Source organism: Chiloscyllium punctatum, chromosome 2 (genome assembly GCF_047496795.1).
Source record: "Chiloscyllium punctatum isolate Juve2018m chromosome 2, sChiPun1.3, whole genome shotgun sequence".
In the NCBI taxonomy this organism is placed as follows: Eukaryota; Metazoa; Chordata; class Chondrichthyes; order Orectolobiformes; family Hemiscylliidae; genus Chiloscyllium; species Chiloscyllium punctatum.
In genome coordinates, this window is record NC_092740.1 from 35,606,182 (window position 1) to 35,624,257 (window position 18,076).

General features: G+C 39.6%; 1 protein-coding gene across 6 annotated transcripts in view; it reads left to right on the top strand.

Annotated features, from left to right (window-relative positions):
* Nucleotides 1-18,076, top strand: part of erbin (erbb2 interacting protein) — a 210,270-nt gene that overhangs the window by 44,426 nt on the left and 147,768 nt on the right. The window lies entirely within an intron of this gene.

Here is an 18,076-nt window from a genome sequence, read left to right on the forward strand (position 1 = left end):
TACCACCTTATCCAGTTGTGTTGCTACTTTTTCAGAGAGCTATGGAATTCGACCCCCAAGATCCCTCAAAATATCAATTCTCTTAAGGGCCCTGCCATATACTGTATACTCCCCTCTTGCATTTGATTTTCCAAATGCATCACTTCACACTTGTTCAGATTAAATTCAATCTGCCATTTCTCTCTCCAGATTTCCAACTGATTTATGTCCTTCTCTATCCTTTGACAACCTTCCACACTATTCCCTGCTCCACCCCCAATTTCTCTTCTGTCTGCAAACTTACTAACCAGGCCATTTTCATCCAAATCATTAAATATATATTACAAACAGAGGTCCCAGTACTGATCCTTGTGGTCACTGACCTCCAGTCAGAAAAACATCCCTCCATAACTTCTATGACCAAGCCAATTATGAATCCAACTTGCCAACTCACTGATCCCATGCAATTTAATATTATGGAACAACCTACCATGGCAAATACTTTACGAAAAGTCAATGTAGACAACATCCATTGCCCTACCATCATCAATCATCTTCATCACTTCCTCAAAAAACTTAATCAAATTTGAGTCAAGACCTCCCCTGCAGAAAGCTGTATTCACTATCCCTAATAAGTTCATTTGATCTCCAAATATGAGTGAATCTTTTCCAATAATTTCCCTGCCACAGGTGTAAGGCTCACTGCCCTATCATTTCCTGGGCACCCCTGCTGTCTTTCCTAAACAAAATAATAACTTTGGCTTCTGGGACCTCACCTGTGGCTAAAGAGGATACAAAGATGTCTGTAGAGGCTCCAGCAATCTCTTCCCTTGCCTCTTTGAGTATCCTGGCTTTGTGTTCCTTGGTTCGGTTGAATCAAAACTTTAGTGTTAGACTGCTCATTGCCAATTTTGTAGCAGATTTGCAAGGCACTCTCAATCTCTTCAGTTCTATCATCAAGAATCTCAGCCTGTCATTGGATGCTGCCAAAACAAGCTGCTATATCGACTCACACCAAGTCAGTCCAATTTTCCACTGTAATATATGCTGAAGGTGAAGGTGAGACTCCGGAATATGTTGAACACTTCAATTACCTTGACAACCATCTCTCGCAAAAGGCCACCATTTATGAGGATATCCAATGAGACCTTACATCAGTTCTACAAACTGCAGCAGTGAATGTTTGACAGCAAAGGCCTATCAGTGTCACACAAATTCTAGTTTTCCAAGCAGCTGTTGTCCTCTCACCCCTGTACTGCAGTAAGACCTAAAGAGTGCATCCGTAACAAATAAAAGCACAAGAGAAATTCCATCAACAGGACCTTCACTGGAGTCATGGGAGGGATAAACACTTACAACCTTGAAATCAACTGGAAATGTTTTCAGGCACAACTCCTGCCAAGCCAACTTTGACACACACTAGATAGCTTAAAAAGGTCTCCTTCACCAGATTCTATTTTCTGTGAACTTTCAAGTAGTCAGCATTCCAGAGAGGATTGAATTAAGTTTATTGTCACATGTACTCATATGAATACAGTGAAAAGTTTGCAAGTTGCCATATAAGGTACTATGTTGGTACAACGCAGCAAAATAAAGAAAACAAAATTTAAAAGGTTAAAAATTTAGTCATATTTGCTAATAGGTAGAAAAACAAAGAAACACTGTTCATAGTTGAACACCACAATCCGTAAACATCTGGCCATGCTGGGCTCTCATTCCTCACAAGGGCTTGACCTCCAACTTCTGCTGGCTGCCCGCTCCTGCTCTTGCCATCTTGGAATGACCGCATCGACACTGGGGTCCCCTGTTGCCTTCCAAATCAGGTGCACCGTTCCCACCTGGGTCAAACTCCTCTGTGATGATCTCCAAGCTGCACAAACGCTCACCTTAAATAGGGTAAATATATTAAACTGAGACAGAAAAGGTAGAAGAAAGAAAAAAGTGAAAGGAATAAAAAGGCAAAAGCTGGTGGCGCAGACTAGCCTCGAGCAAGAACCCACCTGCTGTGCTGCTACTGTGTGCCATCTTGTTCAGTGACCAAATATATCACCATTCCTTCATTGTTGATTAAAGATGAGGCTCCAAACAGACCATTAAATCTCTCCTTGAACTGTAGCAACATCAACATTAATATCTGGGAGGAGCTGTCCACCTTTCAAAACAGAGATGCCAAATCAGAAACCACATCAGAATCAGAAATTGTTGAAAACAAAACTCAGCAGATCTGGCAGCATCTGTGGACAGAAAACAAGAGTTAATGTTTCCAGGAATGGGTAAATGTCAGCCAGTTAGAATGAATAGCTGCTAATGGGGACTGTTAGTGGCTAACGATGGGTTGTTTGTGGTAGCAGTCCACGTGATGACAGGACCTGGTGTGTTGGGGTTTGGGTAAGGACACATGGGAGAAGGTGCTCAGGCCATAAAGTTATTGAAATTTTATATTGAGTCCAGATGGGTGCCAGCGAAAAATAGGGTACTGTTCTTCCAGCTTATGCTGAGCTTCACTGGGATGCTACATCAAGTCCGAGACCAGGGAACATGGTGGTGGTGGTGGTGTTGAAATGTCAGATATCTGGAAGCTCTAGCATTTTTGCAGACAAAACATAAGTATTCTGCAAAGTGGTCACCCAGTCTGCACTTTGTCTCTTTAACGTAGAGGATTCCACATTGTGAGCAATGAATATAGTATACTAGATTGAGTGGAGTACAGCTAAATCAATGCTTCACCTGCAAGATGTGTGGACCTTGGAGAGGGAGGAAGTAAATGGGCATCTTTTGTAATTCAGTGAGAAAGTGCTTTAGGGATGTGGGGAGATGTTGGGAGTGGACCAGTGTGTCCCGGAGAGAATAGTCCATGCGGAAGGCTGACAAGGAAGGGGAATGTGTCTCTGGTGTTGGCATCCTGCTGGAGATGTTGGAAATTATGGCTAATGATCCTTTGAACATGGATGTGAGTAGGATGGTAGGTGAGGACGAGATGACTTGGACAGGCAAGGTGAGTGGACAGATGCATGGCAGATACAGTTTAATGTGGATAAATGGGTGGTAAGGACAGGAGGCAGATTACTATCTAAAAGGAGTCAAGTTAAGTAAAGGGGAAGTACAATGAGATCTAGGTGTTCTTGTACATCCTCTTGTAAGGATGACTGCCTTGAAGAAGTTTTCCTCCTCTCTCTACAAGAATCTCAGGGAGTCCCTCTCCTACTGCAAAAGAAAAACTAATCCAGGTTCTTGTACATCCAGTCAATGAAAGCAAGCATTCATAGTAGAAAAAAGTTGAAAGGAATTAAAAGGCAAAAGTTGGTGCAGACCAGCCCCGAGCAGGAGCACACATGCTGTGCTGCTACAGTGAAGGAAGCTAAAAGCATGCTGGCCTTCATAACAAGAGGAATTGAATGTAGGAGCAAAAGAGGTCCTTCTGCAGTTGTACAGGGCCCAGGTGAGACTGCGCCTGAAGTACTGTGTGCAGTTTTGGTCACCAAATTTGAGGAAGGATATTTGGCTATTGAGGGGAGTGTAGCGTAGGTTCATGAGGTCAATTCCCAGAATGGCGGAACTATCACATGTTGAAAGATTGGAGCGACTGGGCTTGTATACCCTTGAGTTTAGAAGACTGAGAGGGGATCTGATTGAGACGTATAAGATTATTAAAGGATTGGACACTCTGGAGGCAGGAAACCTGTTTCTGCTGATGGGTGAGTCCCGAACCAGAGGACACAGTTTAAAAATACGGGGTAGGCCATTTAGAACAGTGTTGAGGAGAAACTTCTTCACCCAGAGAGTGGTGGATATGTGGACTACTCTGCCCCAGAAGTCAGTGGAGACCAAGTCTCTGGATACTTTCAACAAAGAGATGGATCGAGCTCTTAAAGATCGTGGAATCAAGGGTTATGGGGTAAGGTAGGAACAGGATACTGATTGTGGATGATCACCATGATCATAATAAATGGTGGTGCTGGCTCAAATGACCGAATGGCCTACTCCTGCACCTATTGTCTATTGAGGGGGACCAGCCTTCCCCAAACCTACCCCCTCTCATTTATCTCTCCACCCCCAAAGCTTCCAGCCTCTTTCCTGATGAAGGTCTCCTGACCGAAACTTCGATTTTCCTGCTCTTCTGATGCTGCCTGACCTGCTGTGCTTTTCCAGCACCGCTCTAATCTCTGTTACCACAAACAATCCACTGTCAGCTGCTAATTGTCCCCATGAGCAGCTATTCATTCTCTCAGACTGATCCGTATCCTTACTTTGTCTGCCCAAACTGTTTTTCTCTCTCTCTCTCTCTCTCTCTCTCTCTCCGAAGGGTCACTGGACCCAAAATGTTAACTCTGCTTTCTCTCTACTGTTCATTCAAAATGACAGCAATTTGTCTATCAAGGTGCAACATAATTTGAGTTGCAATGTCTCGAGAATAAGGCAGAGTGATGGCAGAGAAGAGAAGTAAAGGAAGCAGATCTTGCTGTCTGGGTCATGCTTCCTCATAGACCATCTTCTATTGTCAGTCCAAAGTTCTGCAGATTGTGTATCAGCCTGTCACACGAAGACACCTGGCAGAAATTTGTGACTGTGCCTACGTCAATGTTGTCCTTTTTAATGAGAGTTCACTCGAGACTGGTCGGTTAAGGCTCCATCATTCCACATTCTTAATGTCTTTCTTTAACTGTGATGCTGTATGGAGAACCTGGGCAGCTGCCAGGAAAGTTTGATAGCACCTCTGCTTTTAATGAACCAGTTTATAAAGTCACAGCTGTTTTGTTGTCTGTATTTGTTTTATTAATGATATAGGATGATTAATCAACTGGCAGAAACACCATGGAAATAGTGGTGGCAGAGGATTTATAGATAGTTATTCCCACAGCATGCTGGTATGCCAGTTTTTTTTATCTGGAGGATGTGGCTTCTGTTGGCAAGACAAGCAATAATTTTTCATTCCTAGATGCCTTTGAGATTGTGGTCATTAGAGCTGCTGCCTTCAACCATTGTAGTCCATGGGGTGTAGGTAGACCATGTTATTTATGAGCAAGTGAGTTTTGAGGATTTTGATCATGATTTTTAATAGTTAGTTGATGGGATGGAGGTGTTGCTGGCCGGACCAGCATTTTAATGCTTGTTCCAATTTCTCTTGATGCTAGTAAATTGATGTTTGGATTTTGAAAGGAATTTGTAGGCTGCTGGGCTAGTTGTTTTACTTCTTGATTTTTGTCAAGTGAATACAGTCTTTGGATTCTTAGCTGCCCTCTGGGAAATATTGAATGGACAATAAATGCTGACCTTGCAATAATGTTCAAATTTTGTGAACTGATTTTAAAAAGCTGCTAATCAATAAAGGAGCTGAAAAGTGTCAAGACCAGAGATGCTGCTCCAGGAATATTCTGGATCCATGTAGTGGGGATGGTGCCATTGTCCTTTGATAATTGTGACCTGTTTAACAGTTTTTCCTTTGACACCTAATATCCTCCCTCTCCTTCTGGAACCTTTTTGCTGCCATGCTCTGTGGAGGAGAACTGGTCTTGCTGCATATTTGGCATTCTGCTCCTGTTTTCATTTATCGCTCAGTGTTGTCATGGTCACTAGAAGCTGCACGTGTGTGGCAGAACTGAATGTCGTCATGGTAGGAGCTGCTTATGACCAGGAGTTAGGAGATCACTACCTGGTTCAGATTTATCCTCTTTTGTTATGTGTGGTCAGAAATGGATGGCCTTTTGTGGCCTCTAAACCTGTTTGTCTTCCATTTTAGATTTGTCGTGTAGAAAAATGTGCACTCCTTTTTTTTAATTACACGGCAGCACAAACAATTTATAGTTAAATTGCTTAGAATAGAACATATTTTGCAGTGATGTTGTTTCTTTCCTATAGATTTTACAAGGGCTGAGGGAGGGCTTATGAGGGAAGGCTCATCCCTGATGAAGAGCTTCTGCTTGAAACGTCAATTCTCCTGCTCCTTGGATGCTGCCTGACTGGCTGTGCTTTTCCAGCACCACACTCTTTGACTCTTAAGGGGGAACACTTAAAATGACCACTTATTTTTGTTAAAACTATCTTTACTGAACTTGCTTTCATACGTGTCTTAAATAATTTTGGCTGCTCACCAGTGATCAGTGTGCCAAGACTGTGACAGTTTCTGAAGTACTTTGAGTTAATTTTTCAGAAGAATGCAACGAGTAGTGTTGTATAATTATAAATTCACAGAAAAATCCAATTGTTACAGTACAGTGCTGTCCAGCACAATGCAAGGAGCAGGCTATTCGGCCCATTGTATCTGCACCAGCTCTTGAATTGAGCAAGTCACTCAATGCTATTTCCTGTCCTTCTCCTTATAACTCTAGGCATTATTTCTTTTGAGTGCTTTAATTGAATTTGCATCCACTGCATTGTTCGGCAGTGCATTTCAGATCTCTACTACCTGTTGCATTAAAAGGATTTTCCTTGTGTTGCTTTAGCTTCATTAAGTAACTCCTTTTGTGCTTTCAGTCAATCCAAGTTATTTATAGCTGTGGGGTCTCTGGGAATGATTGAAAGGAGAAATTGCAAAAGGCAGAGACGACTGATATCGCTGAACGGCGCATAATAAGAGCTAAGGATCTGTTATGAGCAATTGACTGCTAATCTCAGGAAGGCAAAGCAATTACCCCTTTGTGGTCTTTAAGTGATGCACCACATTACAAACCAATACATTGCATATAAATGTCCCTGATTTTTTTTTCAAATGACATATTCTCTTACTTACTGTGAGCTGTGCCATGGGAGTCCCACCAATAGCATTATAATGTGTCTGATATAATTATTTCTGTTATAACTAATTGCCATGAATGAAAGTCGTGATTTGAAGTGGATACTTTTACATGGTGCATATAGCAATCACCGAAATACTTGATGCATGTATCAAAATAGGATACCAATTAGTGAATCATCTGGTTTGCAATGCAATGTATTATTTTCTAATCAATCTGTTCAGAGTTGCTATCTCACACCTCTGGAGCAGGAGGGACTTAAACCTTGGAATTTTCTCTTTTTTTTGAAAAAGCTACTGCCATAAAGTGTGCACCCTGTTTTAGTAGGTGATTGTAGCTAATTAATTGTATAGTTTTACTTTGGTTGAGAAATTTACCATACCTTTTATAAATATCTTGCTACTAAGATACTTCTTTGATTCCACTTCTTTTCTCCCTCGTCCTCCTTATATAACAAAAGTTATAAGTCTACAGTTGAACCAAACAAGTTAGTTTAGGTATAGTTTTCTATTTGCATAAAATATCTTAAGTATTAAAATCTGTGGAAATGCTTGTCAAATAACAATAACTTTGAAATTTCTCAAAACATTGGTAAGTTAATGGTTGAATCACAATACTATAATTACAAACATTAACTGAATTAATAATTTGCACAGATGCATTCTCTACTTGCTAGGGTATTGGATGAGCCAAACTTATAGTTGCCATTTGGAAATTTTGTTTTCAAATTGATTGTTTTGCAGGTTCTTAAAGCCCGAAAATCTATGCTTTTTAAGGACTTTATTAAATGAAGCTTATGACTATATACTGAACTAATTGACTTTTTACAATGATGACTGATCTGTGACATGTTCAGGGCAGGGCTGCTGTAATCTTTATATAGTGGTGTTGCTAATAATCAAGCTTCAAATTAATATCTGATACAGAGTACTTTGGATGCTTGTACTAAAACTGCCAAAATACTGATCACTTGTATAAACTGTTAATGAAGTAGGACCTGTTGCAATTAGTTTGGAGGCTGGTGCCAAAATATGGTCTGAGCTGGTCGACTAGATAATTCATCTGGTAGGAAAGAACCATTTTATTCTTTTACACCTCTCAATCCTAGCTTCAAAATAAACAATAGCAACATTTAAATCAGTTGAGTTTGACCAAGTATAGGTTGTGAATGATTGAATTTTTCTTTGGTTTTGGAAATTCCCTGTTTTGTTTTTGGATGTACTCCTCCTTATTCCAGCAATTGGGCAATTCAGTGTGAGGAAGGGTGGGAGAAGTTGAGGCACTGTGGAAAGGAGAAGGCTTAGAGAAAAGTGGTGAAGGGGCTGGACAGATGGATAGGGAGAAACTCTGCCTGCTCCTAAGCAGATTGAGAAGCACAGAGCATAGTTTAAAGTCATTTGCAACAGAAACGAATGAGAAGTAAGATGTAGATTTTTTTCAACGTGTTGTCATCACATAAAATCACTATCAATATTAATGGGATGAGTGCATTCTGGTTGATGAGACACTAATGAGGCGATGCCAAGTTTCATCCAGAGAATCATTGGACTCATTGCTCAGTTGGTTCTCCTCTATTTTCAATGCCACAAATTTGAAAGTTCAGTCTTTCAGTTAAATGTTGTAACAGTAACATAACTCATGCTTATTAAATTATGTATATGTTTTTTGGTGCAAGTAATGACACATTCCCTGCACATGGTATAGTTATACAAGGTCTTGCAAGTAGTGGGACGAATAATCTGGCATATTCTCCTCTCCCAGACTGGCACATGGCATTGTGTGTAAGTGACATACATTTTTTATTCCAGCAAGGAGCGTGCTTTTGTTACATATTTCAGAATCTAGGTTTACCATGTGTTGTGTTAGCGGCACGGTGGCTCAGTGGTTAGCACTGTTGCCTCATAGCGCCAGGGACCTGGATTCAATTCCATCCTCAAGCGATTGTCGATTTGGAGTTTGCACATACCGCCCATACCGTGTGGGTTTCTTCCGGGTGCTCCAGTTTCCTCCCACAATCCAGTGATGTGCAGGTTAGATGAGTTGGCCGTGCTAAATTGCCCACAGTGTTCAGGGATGTGTAGGTTAGGTGCATTAGTCAGGGCTAAATGGGGAATGGGTTTGGGTGGGATTCTCTTCAGAGGGTCAGTGTGGACTTGTTGGACCGAAGGGCCTGATTCCACCCTGTAGGGATTCTGTTCTGTGGATTGTCTGGATAAATTTGAGATTGGCATTCTAAATTATGGAGTAGGTGAATGAATTGAAGAAACTTTTTAACTGAAGTTTCATAATTGCATTTAATACATTTTAATCCGCTGCTACAGTGCAGATAATTTTCTGCTGTGATGAAATCATGATAGTTCTTCTGTGTAAAGATACAGCTGACACTGAAGAAAATATTTCAAAGTAAATTTAAAACTGGTAACAGAAGTTTTCATTAAATAAATGTTGGAACAAACTTTAAAATAGAATGATGAAAATTAAAAACCCTAGAAACACTTGAAACAAAACAACCTAATACTATTTAAAGGAATGAACAGAAGGGTGTGGCAGCTGAATTGGGATAGACCAAATGGCCATTCTCAAATACTGTTATGATGCATTTTTGAACAGTAAACTAACAGTAATCTACACTCCCTACACTGAGTGCTTTAACTTGCAACCAATCGTGACATTGTCACAAACAAAAACAGAAATTATCAGAGAAACTCAGCAGGTCTGACACCATCTATGGAGAGAAAGCAGAGTTAACATTTCAAATCCAGTGTATTGTCATATCTGCTAACTCAGGAACATCTATTCTTCCATGCCTTTGTAGCCAGAATTGCTGTTAAGCATTTCAGTTTGGGATTTCTTGTGGGACTTGTTCAAGTCACGTGGATTAATTTCAACTCTGCAAATTACATAAAAAGTTGTGCTACCTTGATAGGGTTTGTCAACACTTTTTATTGCTCATCTTTTAGGCTACAACTGGTGCATTCCAAGAAAATACAGAGTTTAAATTTGATTTTCAGCAATAGCTATCTATGACAGAACAGTTATGGTGGCGTGCAAGAAGTATTTCATATTCACTTTATATTCTCATTCTGCTTTTACAGGCTGTAAAATCCAGCCTTTCTTCAACTCAAGCTTTAACATTGTCTTTCAGCCTTGTGGCTCATTAAATAGCCTTATGTACTCACTTTCCTTCTGGTTTGGTGACAAGAATTAGACACGGTACGCAGGGTGGCTGGAGCACACTGCAAGTTAATTGTGATTTCTTATGATTTATGTTGAACTGCTTCGGTTATGTAATTCAACTTTCTGTTGGTTCTACTGATTCAAGTTTTCTTTGTTTATTTGTTCATGAAATTCAGGCATTGCTGTCTAGGCCAACTGTTATTGTCTTGCAGAAGATGGTGGTGAACTGCTACAGTACTTGGGCTGCAGGGATACCTACCATCCTGTTAGGGAAAGAACTTCAGGATTTTAACCCAGGTCAATAAGCTGAGTTCTGGTGAAAAGGTCTTTGTCCTAAAGCATTAACCTGTTAACTCTCACCACCAGCTACTGCTGGACTTAGTCCATTCTTAGCAGTTTCTCTTTCTATTTATGATGGATCTGTGGTTACATACCTCTGTTTTGTCTATTCATGTTGCTTTGGCCCTAATTTATTAGTTTGTTTTGCATTCTAATATGAAGACTGGTATTAAATTGAAGACTTGTAATGTGATGCTTGGTTTGCATTGTGCATCAATTACCTGTCTTGCAGCTCTACACTAGAAGTTACGCTAGTTCATAATTAGTTACACTAGAAGTACTGAAATGTTTTTGTTCTGCATTTTGTGGCTAGGAGAATTTGTTTTTATTGTTTATATCTATATTTATAGGTACTCACTGCATTATTCCAAGAATTTCCAAATGCAACTTAATTAAATGCACAGAACCTGATGATATATTTTACTAACCTATTAAATCTTCTGCAATATGTAAGTAAATCCCACTAAACCTGGAATTATATGCTTTGTTTCTGGTATAAAGACTGTGCTAAAAGGCCCTGCTTCAGTATTGTGTTGCAAGTTCACTTAATGAGAAACAGATGACTTGTAAAATACCCCACATAGTCTCATAATCTTTTGCGCCCCTTAAGTCCAACTAAATAGATGTTGTCCTTGCTCTCTCTAGGAAATCTTCCCTTTCCAATACTACCATGTCTTTCCTAATGTTACTGCTGAGCACCTTTTTTCATTTCTCATCTTTGCTGAACAGCTTTTTATCCTCGCCATTTTAAGCCATGTTTCCATTATTATCGCTACATCTACTCATAGACTACTACTAGCTCATTAACCTTGTTCACCTCCCTTTGTGTATTGATGTCCATGCATTGTCTTGTCTTTGCAATCCTTGCAGTCCTCCTTGGGATACTCCTGTCTAATATGATCTATTTTGATCTCTAGCACTGCTCAACAGTCATTGTTAACATTTTTCTTTTCTCCATCTAAATGCTAATACAAACTCTAACTACCCTGTTGACCCTCCTTGTGAGGACATTGATCCCAGTCCTGTTGAGCTGCTCCACATCCCTTCTGTATAGGTGCCTTTTGTCACAGAAGTGGTCACAATGCTCCAAGAATCTAAAGACCTCTCTTGTGCAGTGCTTCATGCTGTGCATTAATCCTAGCCATCTTCCTAGTTTGTGGATGCCACTGGGAAAAATCCAGAATGTACTTTCCTCAAGGTCCCACTTTTTTAACATCCAGCCTATTTTCTGAAAATCTGATCTTATAAAATCGATACCTGCTCCCTTTAACTTGTTAGCACCAATATGTACCACAGCATATGTCTTATTTCCTACTTCCTGCAGATGTTATTTACCCTGTCGCCCAGGGAGACAGCACAGCATTTGGGATTCATAACATTACAGAAATGCCTATTTATCCCTCTCACTATGGAATCTCCTAAAATAACATCAATTTTATCCTTTGCTGTTCCCTCCTATACAATTCCTTCATATTGCCCTGGTCTGCAGCACATTACCGAAAGATAGCGTCTCTCCCAACAGCCTTTCATACGGAATGTCTATTTTTGAGTGACAAACACTGAGTACTCATGACCACATGTCTCATTCTACTCTTCTGGATGGCCACCCATCTACCATCCTGATCTTTGTCTGTGAGCTGGCCATGCACTTCTCAAAATGTACGATTCAGGAAACTCTCATCCTCCTTGATCCTTCAGAGTGTCTCCAGTTGCCCGTCGAGCTTGCAAATTCTGCATTTAAGCTTATTCAACTGGAGATACTTCTTGCACCTGTAGTTTAGCAAGACACAAAGGATGCTGAAGCTTCCACATTATGCAGAATTTGCAAGCAAAGGTCTCTTGCCATCCATGATGTTCAGAACCTCTCTTCCCAATTTACCAATCTGATGAGTGCCGTCATTAAACAGTTAGCTGGTACTTAGTATATTATTGATGAACTGCAATAACTTTACATTAAGACCCACAGAAACCATAATTATGGCCCTGAATATTAAATGTATGTTGTAGCGCTAAGTACAGATGCCTGAGAAAGGTAGTTATCCTGGAACCAAACAGGTTTGCTGTTTGTGGAGGAGACCTTTGGGGACTGCCCTCTATAAAACTTGTAAATCCTTCTAAAGAAGAATGATCTTCTCCGCACATATGAAATAATTAAGAGATTCTAAAGGCTAAAGGGAAATGAGGTGAGAATGAAAATGGTGTTGAGTTACAGGATAAGCCAGAATCATGTTGAATGGCAGAGTTGGCTCAAAGGACTAAATAGTGTTGTACTCCTATTTTCGATGTGTCACACCGACTTCAGGCATGCCTCAGATCCTTCTGAAAGCACCCGATATATTACACTGCTGCTGCCCACTTCAGAGAAGTTCCTGGTTTCCTGTAATATCTTAATGTTTGAGATTCAAGTAATCATATGCTTCATTAGCCTTAGCAAATTCTGGCGATGGATGTAGAGACACAAGTTTCTTAAAAAGGCTAATGTGTTTTCATTTGTTTCCGTTCTGTTTGAAACCATGATTCAATTCTGATTTTTACAAAAAAATCTGTGTAATAGGTGGTAGGAATTTAGTACAAGTCCCCCAGCTGAATTCTAACGTCCTTTCACAGGCAAATTTCAGCAATGTTTGGTTTTGTTGTAGTCGCATTTCTTCTGTTTTCCCTTTCTCAACTTTCATGACTTCATTATAAATAAGTTGGACTTTGTTATCCCTGTAGATATATTCCTAACCAACCAGTTCACTCAATTTTACTTGAGGCGAGGAAGCTAAAGTTTAGTCTTGTTAAATGAAACCACTCAAATAGAAGCGCTATTTATTACTTGATCTTAATTTCAAACAGATTTGATCAATGAGACTCTGTATGAAATTTCTCTGAATTTGGGATGGAAATCTTTTTAATAAAAAAGTGATAATCAAATTATTTTGAGATTAGATTGGAAGGGGAAGAATGGGGTTTATGCTGTATGTAACTTTGCTACATTTGACCTCTACACGTTTGATGCTAGTACTGAATGCCCAAAATAGAAAATGTTCCATTCCGATCATAAGCATCACTTGTGTTGATGAGCACAAACATCTATGTTTTATGACTGGATTGTTTCTGAGTAAAGATATGAAATACAGAGCTGTAACCAAAGGTAGTTTTGAGATTAAACATCCATTGTGCAGAGAATCTCAGTGAGAAATTTTGTTCTGATGTATTATTTCAATTGTGAGCATGTTCTTAATCAGTTTCCAAACCACTTTAATCACCTTGACAGTTTTAGATCTGACTTGAACTGTTCAATGTTTGAAGTCTATTATGACGGGAGGAAGGATAAAAGGATGATTGTGCTATAAATCCAAAACCGAAGGTGATATTTTAATAAAATAAAATACATAGTTTAAAGAAAGAGCAGTGACTACTTGGATATGAATACAAGGTTATCCTTGTGGTCATAAACAATAACCGTGAAATATGATCAATTTATTGCAGTCTGAAACTCAGAGATAGGCTTACTGCTTTGAAATTCTTCCAGGCTGCATATACCTTTTTCCCTCTTGAGCTCACTTAGTTAGCACTGGCTGTTGGTACATAACACTAAAGAATTAATGATCAACATTTATCACATGATTAATTGATGACTGAACCATATACTGGTTCTCCCTTGCTTGTGGGCAAAATATTTTATGTTTAGCCAAAGTATAATATGTTTTTGAGAGCTGAACACAGTTATTAAGTCCAGTGACTTGAGCATGCATCTGAGTCATTGAGTTGTGCGATTTTTTTTTAAATTGTTTAAAAGTGATGTTCAAAAGCTTTAAAAGATTTTCCATGCATTTCAGTGTAGTGTCTGGGTTGAAATGTAGCCAAAGTTTAATTCCTGAGTTGTCTGATGTTTAAAGGCTATATGACCAAATTTAGCACTGACCCATTCGATTGTAAGAAGTTTAATGTTATTTAGATGCCAATGTGGGATTTTGGCAAACAATAGTATTTAGCAACATCTTTTTGAGTATTTTGAACTGTTTAGAATGAACAGAAATTAATGTGTTCATATTTCCATATGGGATGCTTTACTGGACAATTAAAATATCAGGAAAGCTTTGTTTTCAGCATTTGGATCTTTTTCACAGAAATTGCAACTTTTCCTCTGGAGGATGGAGGTGTTGCATTTATGCTGTGGAAAATTCAATGGATGAAGTGTGTAAATTTTGGGGAGAGGGGGTGAAATTTTGTCTTGAGTCAAAACTGTTCGTCTGATTTGAAAGGATGTAGGAATAGATGTTTGTGTCGGTATACTTATTTTTGTGATGACGGTCCCTCAAAACTGCTTCATTGCAGTATGGTCACTGTGGTAATCTAAGGAATGTAGTAGACCACGTGTGTACAATAAGGACACTGCCCTACTCTTCAAATTAGTGTATGCATGAGGTGGCAGAGAATTCTGGGTTGATCAATGCCCTAATGGAAGTGGATTCTTCTTTGTTCAAGACTGATTGATTGGACCCAAGTAATTTTGTAACAACTCATCAATTTGTAACAAATCAAATTAAATAAATCTACTTCTGTTTATTACTTTGGCAATTATATAAGGTAGGTTCATGATTAGTAAAGGCATCAAGGAGGAGAATGGTGTTGAGAAGCATATCAACTATGATCGAATGGTGGAATAGAATTAGGCCAGTTGGCCTAATTCTGCTCACATGGTCTTGTACATGAAAGGAATTAGACAAGTTAATGACCCTGTTAACATTGGCCAACAATAGCTTACTGCTTGCATAAAAGGACTGTTATTTCGGCTGCAGGCAACGAATACCTGTCAAAGGCAAGTATCAGACAAAAAATGCTTTAGGACAAATTTTTTTTGAATCAGCAGAAGTTTTTGACTTAATTGTTTTTATCACACTTTTATGCTTTCTGTTAAATTATACTTGTTTCCTCGTATTTCTGTTGTAGGTCATGTTTTTAAAGTTAACTATTTTCTTCTGTCACTGATCTGTGATATTGTACATGCTATCTTGGCTTTCATAGCACTTGGGAGGAAACAAAAGGATTTTTCATGGGAAAAAAATCTTACGTTACTCTTTTAGTAAAAAAAAATCCACATTGCGTTTTTCTTCTTGCCAGTTACAATATGCATCCTAGGCCTGGATATTTTTAAGACAAAAAGCCAAGTGTTTCCAGATTTTTCTACCTTTAATTATAGCTGTACATTGGTTGGATCCTTTAATAATCACATTCTTCACATATTTTAGGATATTCATTTTGGGAAAACAACTATTCCATGTAAGAGTTTTTGAAAAGCTTTGTAACTCAGGTTGAGGTTCTGGATGCAGGTTTGCTCACTGAGCTGGAAGGTTTGCTTTCAGACGTTTTGTCACTATTCTAGGTAACATCAGGATGAAGCAGGGTGGTATGGCCTGCTTTCTATTTGTGTTTGGGTTTCTTTAGGTTGGTGATGTCATTTCCTGTGGTGACATAATTTCCTGTTGTTTTTCTTAGGGGATGGTAAATGGGATCTAAATCCATATGTTTGTTGACAGAGGTCCAACTGGAATACCATGCTTCCAGGAATTTTTGTGCATGTCGCTGTTTGGCTCGTCCTAGGATGGATGTAGTGTTACATTCGAAGTGGTGTCCTTCCTCATCTGTGTGTAAGCATACTGGTGAGAGTGGGTCACGTGTTTTTGTGGTGAGATAAGGGTTAGATTAGATTAATTACAGTGTGGAAACAGGTCCTTCAGCCAACAAGTCCACACCGACCCTCCAAAGAGCAACCCACTCAGACCTATTCCCCTACATTTACTCCTTCACCTAACACTACGGCCAATTTAGCATGGCCAATTCACCTAACCTGCACACTTTTTTTTGGACTGTGGGAGGAAACTGGAGCACCTGGAGGAAACCCACGAGACACTGGGAGAATGTGCAAACACCACACAGTCAGTTGCCTGAGGTGGGAATTGAACCCAGGTCTCTGGCGCTGTGAGGCAGCAGTGCTAACCACTGTGCCACCATGTTCATGTATCCTGGTGGCTAGTTTTCTGCCTGTTTGTTCAATATAGTGTTTATTACAGTTCTTTCAAGGTATTTTGTAAATGATATTAGTTTTGCTTGTTGACTGTATGGAATCTTTCAGTTCATTAGCTGCTGTTTTAGTGTGTTGGTGGGTTTGTGAGCTACCATGATGCCAAGCGGTCTGAGTAGTCTGGCAGTCATTTCTGAGATGTCTTTGATGTAGGGGAGAGTGGCTAGGGTTTCTGGATGCATTTTGTCTGCTTGTTTGGGTTTGTTGCTGAGCAATCAGCGGACTATGTTCATTGAGTACCTGTTCTTTTTGAATACACTATTCAGGTAACTTTCCTCTGCTCTTCGTAGTTCCTCTGTGCTGCAGTGTGCGGTGGCTCATTGAAATAATATTACAGGATACATGAACATCAATTAGAAACAAAAAGACATGACCCACTCTCTCAAATTTCATTACATACAGATGAGGAAGGACAGCACTTCGGCTGGAACAACACATCCATCCTCGGGCAAGCCAAACAGAAACATGCATGAGAATTCCGAGAAGCATGGCATTCCAACTGGAATTCTGTCAACAGACACATTGACTTGGATCCCATTTACCACCCCCAACAAAAAGAACAGGAAATGATGTCACCACAGGAAACTATGTCACTAACCCAAGCAAACCTAAACACATTAAATAGAAAGCAGGTCATACCACCAGTACTTTATCCGGAGGCTCGCGGATGATGATAGTATGAAAACAAACCATCCAGCTCAGTGATCAAACCTACACCCAGAACTATTCCATGTTATTGCAGGAGCTAAAGTAAATGCGTAAAGTATTCTGGAAATCCAAAGGTATTTCCTACATTCACTTTTCTCAGAACATAGGAGCCAAAGTAGGTCATTCAGCCAGTCAAGCCCACACTACCATTTAATGTGATCATGGCGAATTGTACATGTAATACCTTCTACCCACACTCTCCTTATGCCATTGATAACCAAAAATGTATTAATGTCTGCTTTAAACTCAAAGACTGAGATTCCACAGCCCTCTGCGAATTGCAAAAGTAGAGAATTTTAAAAATTCATAATTCGCCAAGTAAAAAAGTGTTCTCTCGACTTGGTCTAAAATAACATGTAAATTGTGTCCCCTAGTTCTAGATTCCACACCCACAGGAAGTAGTTTGCCTGCATCTACCCTGTCTGTCCACTTAAGTGCTTTGTAGATTTCATTGCGATCATCTGTCATTCTTTTTGAATCTTTTTAGAGAGTACTGGCCCAGTTTGCTAAATCTTGTTCATCTGTCATCCTAGGAGCAAATCTGTGAACTTTCATTACGCTGTGTCTCCAGCAATAATATCCTTGCTGTGATAAGGAGACTAAAACTGCTCTTAGCACTCCAGGTGCAATCTAACCTAGATTCAAAACAACAAGACTTCACTAATCCTGTCATGAAATTCTCTTGCAATAAATGTGAATATTCCATTCGCCTTCCTACACCTTCCATTAGCTTGCTACACCTACATGTTAGTCTTCAATGGTTTATTGATTAAACTAACCTGTTGTCTCATCTTCCCTCCCTTAGTCGAAGCAAAGCGCTCAGACGCAGTGTAGTTTTATCTCCTCCATCTTTATTCCAGACCCTGGAGGGAGAGCAAATGATTGCCCATGTTCCCAGGGACATGAGTTCACAGTCTTCTCTGGAACAGCATTTTCTCAATGAAGTACATAGTCTTTTTACAGGGTGGAGCATTTAGATAAGGCAACATACATATTGATTGGGTAACAGTTACCCAATCTGAGAATGTCAATAGTAAAGATTAAGACATCTGCTGTTACATAATGAATAACT